This window comes from Cheilinus undulatus, linkage group 2 (genome assembly GCF_018320785.1).
Source record: "Cheilinus undulatus linkage group 2, ASM1832078v1, whole genome shotgun sequence".
In the NCBI taxonomy this organism is placed as follows: Eukaryota; Metazoa; Chordata; class Actinopteri; order Labriformes; family Labridae; genus Cheilinus; species Cheilinus undulatus.
This window is the reverse complement of record NC_054866.1, coordinates 28,377,697-28,391,274: the sequence shown is the minus strand read 5'-3', so window position 1 is coordinate 28,391,274 and position 13,578 is coordinate 28,377,697. Positions and strand designations below refer to the sequence as shown.

General features: G+C 38.4%; 1 protein-coding gene across 2 annotated transcripts in view; it reads right to left on the bottom strand.

Annotated features, from left to right (window-relative positions):
- Positions 1-13,224, bottom strand: part of LOC121516081 (lissencephaly-1 homolog) — a 55,920-nt gene extending 42,696 nt beyond the window's left edge. The window contains exon 1 of one of the 2 annotated variants that reach the window (XM_041797162.1): positions 13,049-13,224. The gene's annotated coding sequence lies outside the window, so the exon portion shown is untranslated. Of the gene's footprint in view, positions 1-11,711; positions 11,839-13,048 lie in introns of those variants that run through there. The other variant, XM_041797172.1, reaches the window with a different exon arrangement.
- Between the last annotated feature and the right edge of the window lie 354 nt (positions 13,225-13,578).

The following is a 13,578-nucleotide window of genomic DNA, read 5'->3' as shown; positions in this document are numbered from 1 at the left end:
GACCTCCAGTCTCTCTCCTCACTTGCTTTACCACCTACACTGCAACACTCAGAACTATGCTTCTCATGGAATAAAGTAGTTGTGTTGAAAATAATAATTTCCCCTATGCATTGTTATGTGAATGTGGACTATTGTGCCCTGATGCATACTGACTTTGTTTACATTCCCCTACAGTTTGACCTACCATAAATACTCAAATAATAACCTGTTTTCCATTACTGTCCATGCATTTACATGGTAGTCTTTCTTTAATGTCGCGGCTTTTCTTGTTGTTACAGTAGCAATGATCACATGAGATACTACTCAACCAATCAATTCCTTTGTCAAGACTAGGCTGAACAAGAAATTGCTCAGGAGTCTTCTGAGTGTAGTCTGACTTTAAGTGTAAAAATACCATGCTGGACTCATGTTTTGCAGTTTAATTAATAACTGAACTGCATTAATACAACATGACTGTCTTCCATAGACAACATGCTGCCATTCAGTTGTTTCAGTGTATTGTAGCTAAATACTAAATCAAAACCGGAAAACTAATTGTGTGACACGTTCATTTAGTATTAACCAATTTGATGCTTAAACATTCTAACAAAATGTCATTCAATAAATATGTATTACTTCCTCTTTGTAGTATTGTTGTGGATTGGGTCACATGATCACAGATATGCTGAAACAAGTTTTAGGTGTTTGAGCCTCTCACAGCAATTTTTAACAGCAGGTTTTGCAGACGGGGCCCCTTCGTCCTGTTTATTTCCCTGGCCATCCTTGGTAAACCCATAATGCTGCTTACATTTCTGAGTTCACTTGTTTCTTCAGGAGATACAAACTTTCACTGCTGTGTCCCTCTGCCATCGTAAAGCCATACAGCATAGCATACAACAGCAACGAGTAGACTTAACTGATGCACCATAGCTGATTTCAAATTGTTTTGGTTCCATGCAGGTTTCACCGAAAAAGTAACGTTCTGCCCATGTTTTCTGTTGCAAATGACAACAGAAAACATGGTGTTACGAAGCCTTTAGGATCAATTAACCCTGGCGTCAAGGGATGGGAACCAAGAGCCGGTTCCCATTTAGAACCTTGCCAAGCCATGGCGTGAAAGTATCTGTACCCAAGTATATATGTGTGTATTCGTCTTTTGCATAACTGTCTTATTTTGTCATCACTTTTTAAGCATCTTCATATACAGGCAGTGTAGCTGCTGGTGGAAAAACACACATATTCTCAGGAATTTATCAATGTGTGCTCATCACACAGCACCATCTTCATGATGGTAATCAAAGCTACTTTTAATACCCCAGGATATAGTATTACCATATTACTATCTTTTTCTAGTGAACTGTCAGAAATACATATATTCAGAAAACTAGAAAACCCCAACCAAACCTTCATATTTTAAAATATTAATCCCATTTAATATGCTTCTTCCAAAGATAAATTTTTAACTTGTTTCGTATTTTTAATGCAAACCTACGTAAAATAAAAAACATTTTTTTATCATTTTATTTATGCAATTGGATATTTTGTATTATTTAATATCATTGGTTAAATGGTATAATAAAACAATAGTGATGAACATTACAGTGTAAGTAAAGCTCACTTTTTTATTTGATCTCCAAGTCTGTTTTTGCTTGTCTACTGATATCTACAGTTACTTGGCCTTGTATAAAGGCCTGGTACCTTTTGAAGTGAAGTAAACAGACTGGTTAAAATCTGAGGATTTTCTGTAGGGTATATTATTTATTTTAATCTAAAATGTTAATTAATTTACATAGGCATTGGGAGTTATATTCATTGGACAGCTTGCCTCCATTGATAAAAAATTAGCCATGTGCAGTAAAAGGAAACTGAGAAAGCAACCCATGTTGATGAATCCTGACACATCCTCATATCGCATTCAATCAAACCTTGATTAAAAGAAGGCTTGATAAATGTCTCTTTAAAAAATACTTTTTGACATTTATCTCAACAGTTTAGAGTTACAGGCACACAGTGATTTTCCCCTCATTTATATTTTTTGCCTCTAGCCCAAACCTTTAACCTAAAACACTGCATCTCATATTCTCTCCTTTTCAACATCTTCTTTTCTTCTTCCACTCTTACCGTAAACAGTGGAGCAAACTCTTTGGTTATTATTTACAGGAACATCTAAAAAAAGCAGAATATCATGAAAAAGTTCAATATTTTTTGTCACTCATTTCACAAAGTGAAACCCATATATTACATAGACTCATTACACATAGAGTGAAATATTTCAAGCCTTTACTATTATTTTACTATTTACTATTATTCTTGAAATTTTAATGATTATGGCTTACAGATAATGAAAACCCAAATTCAGTGTCTCAGAAAATTAGAATATTGTGAAAAAGTTCAATATTGGAAAGTCATGATGTCGCACCCTAATCGGCTAATTAACTCAAAACACCTGCAAAGGTTTCCTGAGCCTTTAAATGGACTCTCAGTCTGGGTCAGTAGGCTACACAATCATGGGGAAGACTGCAGACTGACAGATGTCCAGAAGACAGTCATTGACACCCTCCACAACAAGGGTAAGCCACAAAAGGTCATTGCTGAACAAGCTGGTTGTTCACAGAGTGCCTGTATCCAAGCATATTCATAGAAAGTTGAGTGGAAGGAAAAAGTGTGGTAGGAAAAGGTGCACCAGCATGAGGGATAACTGCAACCTTGAGAGGCCCGTCAAGCAAAATCCATTCAAAAATTTGGGGGAGGTTTACAAGGAGTGGACTGAGGCTGGAGTCAGCACACCAAGAGCCACTACACACAGACGAATCCTAGACATGGGCTACAAATGTGGCATTTCCTTCCACTCCTGAACCAGAGACAATGTCCGAAGCATCTCACCTGGGCTGTGGAGAAAAAGAAGCTGGACTGTTGCTCAGTGGTCCAAAGTCCTCTTTTCAGATGAAGGTAATTTTTGCATGTCATTTGGAAATAAAGGTCCCAGAGTCTGGAGGAAGAGTGGAGAGGCACAGAATCCACGTTGCTTGAAGTCCAGTGTGAAGTTTCCACAGTCAATGATGATTTGGGCTGCCATGGCATCTGCTGGTGTTGGTCCACTGTGTTTTCTGAAGTCCACAGACAACGCAGCCAACTACCAGGACATTTTAGAGCACTTCATGCTGGGGATACACGATATTGGATTTTTGCTGATATCCGATATGCCGATATTTTAAAACTCATTTTGGTCAACACCGGTATTTAATTAAATTTTTTCCACTGTAATAACACCAATGCCATTCTGTGCTACAAATATATATATTTTTAAATATTGGTAGTCCTTTTTTTTTTAAACAGACAAAACATTTGATTTTTATCAGAAATGGAGTATGTATTGTTTTTTCAAATACAGCCATACACTAATGAAAAACTTACAGTAGGCTAATGTCTTTGGGTTACATGTGCATTACATGCTACATGTATTTTTAACAGTACAGCCAAAGTCATCTGCATCTTTGAGGGCAATAAAAAGCAGCAAAATAACCTGCTGACACTGAGCTACACAGTGCAAAAAAGCAATAGCTTATACATTTAGATTGACTTTCCTTATTACTCAGCCAGTTTGCAGGATGGCTCCCTGAGATACTCCTGACAAAGTGCTTTAAATAACAACAACAACAACAACAAAAAGAGATTCTTAAATGCAAAAAATTCTAGCTATAGTTCAGAGCTTAAATATGCTTTTAAATTTTTGAGACCAAAGACGAACAAAAGAAATAAATCCTCAACTGAAGTAGTTCTCCTGACCCTGCTTTAAACAGCACAAACTAAGCAACCAAGTTTCATGGGTATTTCCCTGTAAACAGCTCTGTAACAACACAGTGACACCCACATCTCCAATGCTGGAGACAGGACACCTTCATGCACCTTCAAGTGTGCACGGGAGACTTGGCACACAGAAGTCCGTTATTGCTTTTGCCATCTTTCATGCACTGTCATGTAGCATGACATGGGCATTTTTTGGTCCATTTTCCATATCCGAAACGTTATCAAAAACAGCTGCAATTGCGGCTGCTGAGTGAGCACTCCTGTGAGTGCAGGACAGGCTTTTTAAGAGTGAAATCCTCATATCCACTGAGGCAGAGAGGCTCAACATGCTAACAGACAGACACTTGATGTCCATATATCTGTGGTGAGGCTAATATGTTTAGCTTTAACAAGGAGCTTCTCTACATGACTAGAAACTAAGTTTTGCAGTTCAAGTAAGGCTACAAGCACCTGCTAGGTATAACGTAGCAGGGCTTTAAATGCATCATTAGCCCACAGAAGCCCATTTATTCTACCACACTGAAAGGCTGATTATCAAGAGCTAAATTCAATGATTTTCCTGTTCAGCTCCTTACCTTTGGGTGGTCACTGCTGTAGTTTTTAGCTTTGTTGAATGACTTAAGTAGAGGCTGTTGACGAGCTTTCCCTAGCACAAAGTTTTGTCATTCTTTATCTTGAGAAAGTCCTTGTAGTCATCAGGGTGACGGTTTTTAGATGTAAATTAAAGTGGTGGTGTTACAGGCACGTTGCCGAGCTCCTCCACACATCACATGTACTTTACAAGCAATGCAAACAGTTACTTGCTGTCTTGTTCCCACACCTCATAATTATTCCCCAAAGCCGACATGTTGAGTTTGTTGTTGCTGACGCCACATTATCGGCCGTACAGATTAGCGTAAATTTTATTATCGGCCAATACCAATATTTAACTTTTTAAGTTATTATCCACCGATACTGATATAGCCTACTGCTGATAATATAGTGCATCCCTACTTCATCCTTCCTTCTGCTGACAAACTATATGGAGATGCTGATTTCATTTTCCAGCAGGACTTGGCACCTGCCCACACTGTCAAACGTACCAAAAGCTGCTTCAATGACCATGGTGTTACTGTGCTTGATTGGCCAGCAAACTGGCCTGACCTGAACCCCATAGAGAATCTATGAGGTATTGTCAAGAGGAAGATCAGAGACACCAGACCCAACAATGCAGATGATCTGAAGGCTGCTATCAAAGCAACCTTGGCTTCCATTACACCTGAGCAGTGCCACAGGCTGATCGCCTCCATGCCATGCCGCACTGATGCAGTAATTCATGCAAAAGGAGGCCCAACCAAGTATTGAGTGCATAGAAATGAACATACTTTTTAGAAGCCTAACATTTCTGTTTAAAATATCCTTTTTTTATTGATCTTATGTAATATTCTAATTTTCTGAGACACTGAATTTTGGGTTTTCAGTATCTGTGAGCCATAATCATCAACATTTCAAGAAATAAAGGCTTGAAATATTTCACTCTAAGTGTATTGAGTCTATATAATATATGGGTTTCACTTTGTGAAATAAGTGACAAAACATAATTGAACTTTTTCATGATATTCTAATTTTTGAGATGTAGGCTACCTGTAGTATTTAACTTTTAAGAAAGTTTATTTATGTAAACATATTTTGAATTTGGATTTTTCATGGTATACTGCCTCAACAAGAGTAATTAAGTAACTGCAAAAAAAGTCAAAATATTGAACCAACCATTTCAATAACAAATGACAAGCCAGCTGTCTAAATAGTCATTAGCAGCATCCCTACTTGCAAGTGAAAAACTATCGACTGATCTGCTACATTAGGGCTAACAAAATTAATTCCAAGAGAAATATGTTCTAAGTTTTTCATTGTTATTGATATAAATTATATGATAACTCTGTACTGACTTAATTTCACCACCCAGCCCTATCTAAAGGTATGCTTTTAACACATCAACCTTTACACATGCTGTAATGTGTGAAATTGGGTCATCTACTGTATATTGATACTTCCCGGTCTGCTGCTGGCAGCTGTCACCGCTATGTGCATCCATTAATGTGTTAGACTCCTCGCTCTGCAAATCTCATTTGTTGCTTCAGTATTGAGCAAAATGTTTACACAACCACACAATCAGGCTAATTGGCTCAGCACAAAATGTAGTTGTGTCTTGTTGGAATGGGCTGCAGTCGTGGTGCATCTATAAATCTGCCCCCAGATGGTAATTGTGATGTCTCTCCCTCTTATTGATTCTCTCATCTTTGTGTAGCAGCAGGAACTGCACAATAAAAGATCCCCCTACAGTAGTGGCACTGACGGTTTCATGAGGTGACGTTTAATTTCCTGATGAGTCCTAGCAGGCTACGTCCTGTTAAAATGCCATTTTTCATGAATAATGGACACACATCCTCTGTCGCGCTGTTTCAGAATGCAAACACCAAAAGCCAAGTGATCACTGTAATGAACCACACCCACTGTAATTATGTTGGTGCATTAATAAAAAAAAGCAGGCACATAGGATGGATCTTCATATGATGATTATTGAAAATGAAGACTATTGAATGAAAAAATTTTAGTCTATCAGTTCACTATAATCAAAGAAGGTACCTAAATGAGAAAACCACTTTAGAATCAATCACAGCTGTAAAGAGTAAAGAGGATTTAACAAGAAAACAAACAGCTGAAAACTGAAGAAATGTGAAATAAACTCAAAAACTAATTTATAGACCATTTGCGAATTGCAGTAGATATCTAATCATGTTAGACAACAATACATTACATTTTTGCATTACTTAGTCTGTCATGTATGAGGACAAGGTTTGTTCACAAGAACTGTGATAGTTAACACTTTCATGTCTGAACAAAGAGAAATCCATAAGAAGCACAATGCAAGACAACCAAAGTAAAAAGTCTTGAGTTGAGTACTAGTGTGAAATTATGTCCCAGCAACTCATCAGAAAAGCATCACAGCAATGCTGACAATGCCGACGGTTATCACCTCAGTGTCACCTCTTATTCATAGTTTTCTGCTAGCCCCATTATGTCATCTTTTTCACTGAAAAACAAACATCTCAAACAGCTGGAATCCAGAGTATCTTCATTTTCCGTCCATGACTTCATCCTCATTGTCCTCTGAATGTTACACTATCAACGTTGCCTACCCTTAGCGCAAAAGATGGACCTGCACTTTAGAGCAGTGCTTAAAAGACAGGAACATCAAGGTGGTCGCTGCATGTTGAAATTTCAGAGCAAGGACTGAATCAAAGAGGCTCTGTTTCATAATCATCAAAGGGGAACTTTTTACCCTTAAACTTTGCCAATGGCAAGGCAATTTAACAATTGGTAATTTTATCAAGTTAAAATGCTATTAGCTTGCATAACTTAACACAAAACAAAGCTTTAATGTAATCCAAACAGTGCACAACGAAGCTATTTATGAGCTATTTCCAGGGAGATTATCTTTTATTTTACCGGGTCCAACATTGGTTTGAGCATGATTACAAAAAAGTTTTATTCTGCTACATTAAATACCCACATCAGTAGACAACCAAACATACCAACAAACAATCCAAAAACTACATGACCGTGTTGTTATAAGCTGCATAAACATCAGTCATATATAAAAATGTAACTGCAGAATCTGAACCTTAAATATTTACTGTGTTGCTGATCATCTCCTGTTTCTAGAATGGCTTTTATTTGTAAAGGCACTCAGAGAGAAATGTTCTCTTAAAGCGTTATCACTAATTGAGCACACACCTGGCTCAGCTTTCTATTTGCTGCTGTTATGGCCTGCAAGGGGCCTTTTTCAGGAGAATTAACAGCTGGAAAAATCTTTCTTCAGCAGCTCGTCAGAGAAGGTCTGTTTAAAAAAAGAACACTTGCATAAACAAGAATCACCAGCCTTGTTTGTTCCTTGATTCATTCAAACAACCGATGGCACTAAAACTAATCAAATCAAATCACCAACTATTATCTTAAGAGGTAATGACCTAATGAGCAGATCGCTGCACATATCCTCTGAGGAAGTCCAGACAGGTAGAGGGGCCAATAAAACAGACAGAGAGCTCACAGGAACAGCATATTAATCACATAGTCAAGCCAAAAATGCACACAGACATGCAAACAATGCCATCAAGTGTTTGAGAAAGAAACTAGGGATGCACAATAATTATCGGCACTGATAAATTATTGGCCGATATTGCATATATTTTGAATATTTTTATTATTTCGATAATAAAATATTTACCGATAAAATCCACCAATAATAAAGGCATTTGTTTTCTTTCTCATGAGACTACACAGTCCAAAACAGTAGGTGGTGCCATGGAATGTGACCTGCTGTTAAGCACCAGAGAAGAAGAGGAAGCAGCCTCAGCGCTAAGAGGCGAATAGAGTGGTGCAGGAATGAGCCCTAAAACGCGGAAGTTAGTTAGCATTTTAGCACTTCCGGTTCCCTCGTCTGAAAGTCTATGGGGTTTTTGAATGAGTTTTCGGTTAAATGCCTGAAATAAGGTCTGTGGTGAACACAAGCTCAAGAGAGTTCAATGTTTTATCCTACAACATAAAATACATCTGAAAAGTTCCCGACCATTGAATTGTGTATCTTTCCATGTCTTAATAAAGGCAGTTGCTAAAAGAGAGCTAACAAGGACTACAGCGTACTATACGTCATCATCCGAAGCGTGGCAACTGAGCCTGCCATTCACTTGTATCCGCGGGTGATGACGTTAAATTCAGTTGACCGTTTTGTAGTTCAATATAGCATGATGTTAGCTTTTTACTTTTGCCAGTGAAGATTATCTTTATGAACAAAACGTGCAAGTTTCCTTAAACTTTTATTGGACACAGAGCTTATTTTCAGCAATAATCCAAAAACCCTTTGAGAAATCCCATGGCTACTCCTGGCTTGACGCTGAGGGAACCCATGCTACGCTAACTTCCAGGTTTGCCTACAAAATTACCTCACGACTGCACCACTCTATTGAGGCTAAAAACACGGTGTAGTGTTTGTGAAATTTGCCTCACAAAGATCCCAAAGAGCAGAATAAAAGTCCTAACACAAGAAGTTTAACACAATGGATCTTATAAGTCACTTAAAAGTCTTCATCCTAACAACATTAAAATGAAGCGGCAGTAGCCGTGACATTAGGACCAAGCCAAAGCTAGGTAGTGTTGATTCAGCAGGCATTGGAGACCACTGAAAGTTTGCCAGAGCCAAAAGGTGCATTTCTAATAAATGATAAAATCAGTCTGACATTCTCCTGATCCACCGCTGCCTTCATAGACGTATCCCTGCCTGCTCTGTTTGATATAGTTTGTTCAGTCTGGTCAACATTAGGAACAGAAGTTTAGCCACAGACCACGGTGTACTTATCATTTTAACCTATCTCTGATATGATTAATGTCAGTGCATATTTTTAATCTTTATGTAAAACAACACTTCCATTTGTTAAGCATGACAGCCTGTTATCATTTGGTTTCATGTCTGATTTGACGAGTCACCTGAATTCTTGTTTAGTTGATTGAAATGTCAGATTTGACCACTTCTCAAAATACTTTAATTCATTTCAAGCAAAAAGGGGGAAAACCTATGTCAGCTGTTTGTGTATGTTGTACTTTGGTACACGTATGTTTCACTAAAAAAAAAGTTAACAAAAACAGCTGTAAAGTCAGAATAGTTCTTTGTTTTTTGATGTCAACAGGAGTGATTTCAGTTAGAATTCATCATAGAGATCTTTGCTCACTACATATTAACCCATTTTTACCCCCGACGTACATAAATAGGCTACATCAAATAAACCTCTTTTTTAAAATCAACAATTGAAAAAAATGATAGGTTCTTATCGGTTATCTGCCATCAGGAGTAGGAAATTATCGGTTATCAGTTCAAAAAAACACTTATCGTGCATCACTAAAAGAAACGTCATAGTTCTGGGGCACTCAGATAGCCCAGAGATTAGATCGTGCCCAATGTACACGCTTGGCCCAGGTTTGGCATATGACTCCTATCCCACATGTCTTTCCGCCACTTTCTCATCCCTGTTGAGAATCTATCCACTGTCCTCCTCATACATAAAGGCATAAAACCCAGAAATACTACACCCTGGTCGACTCACCGAGTGATCTCGGCTGAACAAAAGCTTTTCGACCATACAATCAAATTAAAGCTGTCAGCCCTAATATTAAGAGTTCTAAATTTAGAAGAGTCATGTTGGAGCTGCTTGATTAGGGCAAAAATCATAGCCGATATTTTATATGCTACTGAGATAACGGTCATGGAACACAATTACTTCTTCTTACAACATTTGCATAACATGCATTCATCTTACTGACACTCTTAACACTTTAAAAAACAAGAAATTAAAGAAAAATAAATTAATGGATAATACATTCATATATAAAAATAATGCTAGATAATTATCATGAAGAAACAGAAAAATAATTTCATAGCAAAAATATAAGAACACTGAAACATTTTATTGCATGGCAAAACAAGTGGAGCATGGCATGCAGTAATCCGTAATCATGATGATATTGGTTTTGTAATTGTCAAAAGCCCAAATCATGATTTAAATTGAAACTTGCTTACTTGCCCTACCCTTTACTCATGTTAGCTAAATATAGGCCTCTGCTACCAAGCTCTTAAGAACAAAGCTTGTTCAAATCATACTTCTATTTTCTTTGAGAAACCCTAAGTGGTAGCTAAATTCAACCCAACAGCCCCTAGAAATCTTTTTTTAAAAAGTGCGAGTTTTACAAAAACAGTGCCAGACAGTTCTTCACAATCTCCACAAAGATGCTATCTAAACAGGGTGTCAGGGGGACGATATCAGAACATCCGTTTTTGCTGATTGACAGGCTGTTTATGCTGGCAACAGGCCAGTAACGACCAGCCTGAAAGCAGTAGGCAGCCTGTCTGGAAGGTCAACCTCTGCACTGGGAAGGAGAATGATATGGGTATCTATTTGCCCTTCAGCCCGCCACAATCACAAAGACAAACAGCCTCTCAGGCTCTCCATTGTCTGTTGACACAAAATAAAGACAAACACCCCCAACGCTCAACATTCACTGCTACAAGACTATTCCAACCACACCAGAGGACCCCTAAAGATCTGTTACGCTTTACTCTCCTGTTGATCGGGCAACAAGTGCCAGCACAGCAGCTCTTGCAGTGGACAAAGCAACAAAAACAGGGTTGTGTATCCAGTGCTAATAGAGCCCTCACAGTTTCTTTTATTCAAATCAAGGTGTGATAAAACTCTGGACTAACAAAGAGGCAAAGGCAACAAACGATATCCAATGGCACCTGCAGTTGCTGCAAACAAAATGATGCAGCCATTTCTTAAAAAAACATACACCAAAACCAACAACATGTATTTATCTAAATAATTAAAATGGTTGAGAAACACAATTTAAGAGTGTTCTGAATTATTTACATCATGACCAAATAATGGAGCTTTTCTGATACATTTAATAGAATCAAATTGTGTTCAAGGACTTTCACGAAGTCTGTCAAGCTTTTTTCAAAGCCCGGAAACTACATTTGTTTTAAGAAAAATAAGATAAATTGGTCCACCTTTAATGCCAGATTTCAGAATTGTGTATCTTAGCAAGTAATAGGCCATCAATAATATCAGAGCTAAGGACACATCTAGCTGGGTTAATACATAAAATAGATCCATCTGCTCTGTGAAAGATTGAAGGTTAACGCTCACCAAATGTTCTGAGTATTTAAGCATGATAGTTAAGTATGGTCAAGTTAGTAGCTGATTCAACCAATATTTGAGTTAGTGACATTCTTACATAACTCACATAAGCGCCAATATTTGTTCAATTACAGATGTTAAAATAAGTATGTCTTCAAAATGGAAACATTTTAATCAGGATTGAACACATGCTCTTACCTGAGAGGAGAGCACCCAGCCGGTGTTTCCTTTATGAACCAAAAACCCGTTTCAATCACTATCATCTGCAAAGCGATCCCTTCAGACTTGTCTCGCGTGTTTCAGAAAATGTTTCCTAATCTAGTTTACATCAAATATCAAAACCCAGGTATAAGAGAGGTATGTAAATTCCGCGAACAGCCTTGTGAGCCACCTCACTGATGATTTACATTCATCCCAGCGTGTAAGCCCTCAGTCCACAAAAGCCCTACATTTACACCGTCATTCATCCAAACGATTAGTAAAAGCCAGTGCAAACGGAAAACAAGGCAGACACTTGAGCACAGGGTAGACGCAGAACATACAAACTCGGCTCCTCCGATGTGCTCCACCCTGATTTTCTAACACTGTGCCAACAAACCGCATGAAGCGCAGAAATGATGAGAGCCTCAGCTGAGCATGGCAGCAGCCATCAGCGAGCATCCAGCAGGATGACAGCGATAAACAGCAAACACACTCACTCATGCAGGGCTAGCAAGGACGATATCTGTAGTCAAGTTGCAATAATATCTGCTCAATAAAAGGTTTAAAAACGCAAACCGGAGGAAAAATGACTCATTACGCCCTTTCCTAATGCTAACACTGAACGCAGCACTCAAATGGAGCTACACCGAAATCACCAATTAATTTATTGGATATCCAACAATTCATTGCAAACTTAAAAGATAACATTAGATGTCAATGGTAACGTCCTGTTGCCTACATTTTACAACAAAGGCATAGATGTTGAGAGGCTTCGGACTATGCTAATTACAGACTATTACTAACTTGTGGAGTACGTTAAATACAACTGTAATTCACGAAACCTTTGTCGTAATTTGTACACATAAGTATCTGTTAAACTGACCGTGGTCGCTGATAATTTAAGTCGACTTGACGACGCTGCCACCGTTAACGCAACAGTATGTAATTCTGGTTATCGTTAGCTAATGTTAGCCAAAGTTAACGTTAGCTAAGTTAGCTTCCCGGCGATGCAGTCAGAAAGTTAGCCACTTCATTACCTCTACTTAAAACCACAGCCTTCTAAAATGCACGCAAGTTCGATTAGCTACAATTAACTTATACAGTTGGCCAACGTTAGCCGTGTCTAATAGTGTAAGTGCACAAGATTGTTTATCTGACCACAAGGATAAACTCCGCTGACAAGGTACCTGCTGCTCCAGTCCAAGCGGCCTATCCGCCATTTTGAGACATAAAAAGGAGGTGCAAAAATTACAGCCACATCGTCATTTTCCCCACCTAACGCTAGATTCCTTCGACTCTGACCGGCTTCACAGTTCAAAATTAGTTGAACTCACCCTATTGTTTCCTCCCGTGAATGTCCACAGCCGTCTCCTACGGTAACACGACCCGACAGGGCGTGAAATTTCCGCACCAAAATATGATCTTGTGATGTGGAGGTAAACTGTGCCCGTCTTGTCTCTCCGGCGCTGCCTGCTTGTTTTTTTCCTAGCCTACCGCATTCGCCTTCAGATGGTCGCGCGCACGAAGCTCGCGTTCACGGATCGACGGGAGCGCGCACGTCCTTGATGTGAGGTGTATAAAGATATCCTGTATATTTTTTTACTTTAAACTTTATGGCAACTGAAAAGCATTTATCTTGAACAAAATATTTAAATTAAAATATAATGCTATATGACCGGACAACGTCTACTACAGATTTCAGATAAAACCAATCATAAAAAAAGTTAAAGATTAAACGTCATTGCAGTTTATGGTTATACATCGCAAACAGCTCTATCTAAGGCGTATAGAAACAAAAAGTAGGTTACTTTAATGATTCAGTAATACAAACCATAATGCAGTGACGTCTGTACATCTTCAGTAA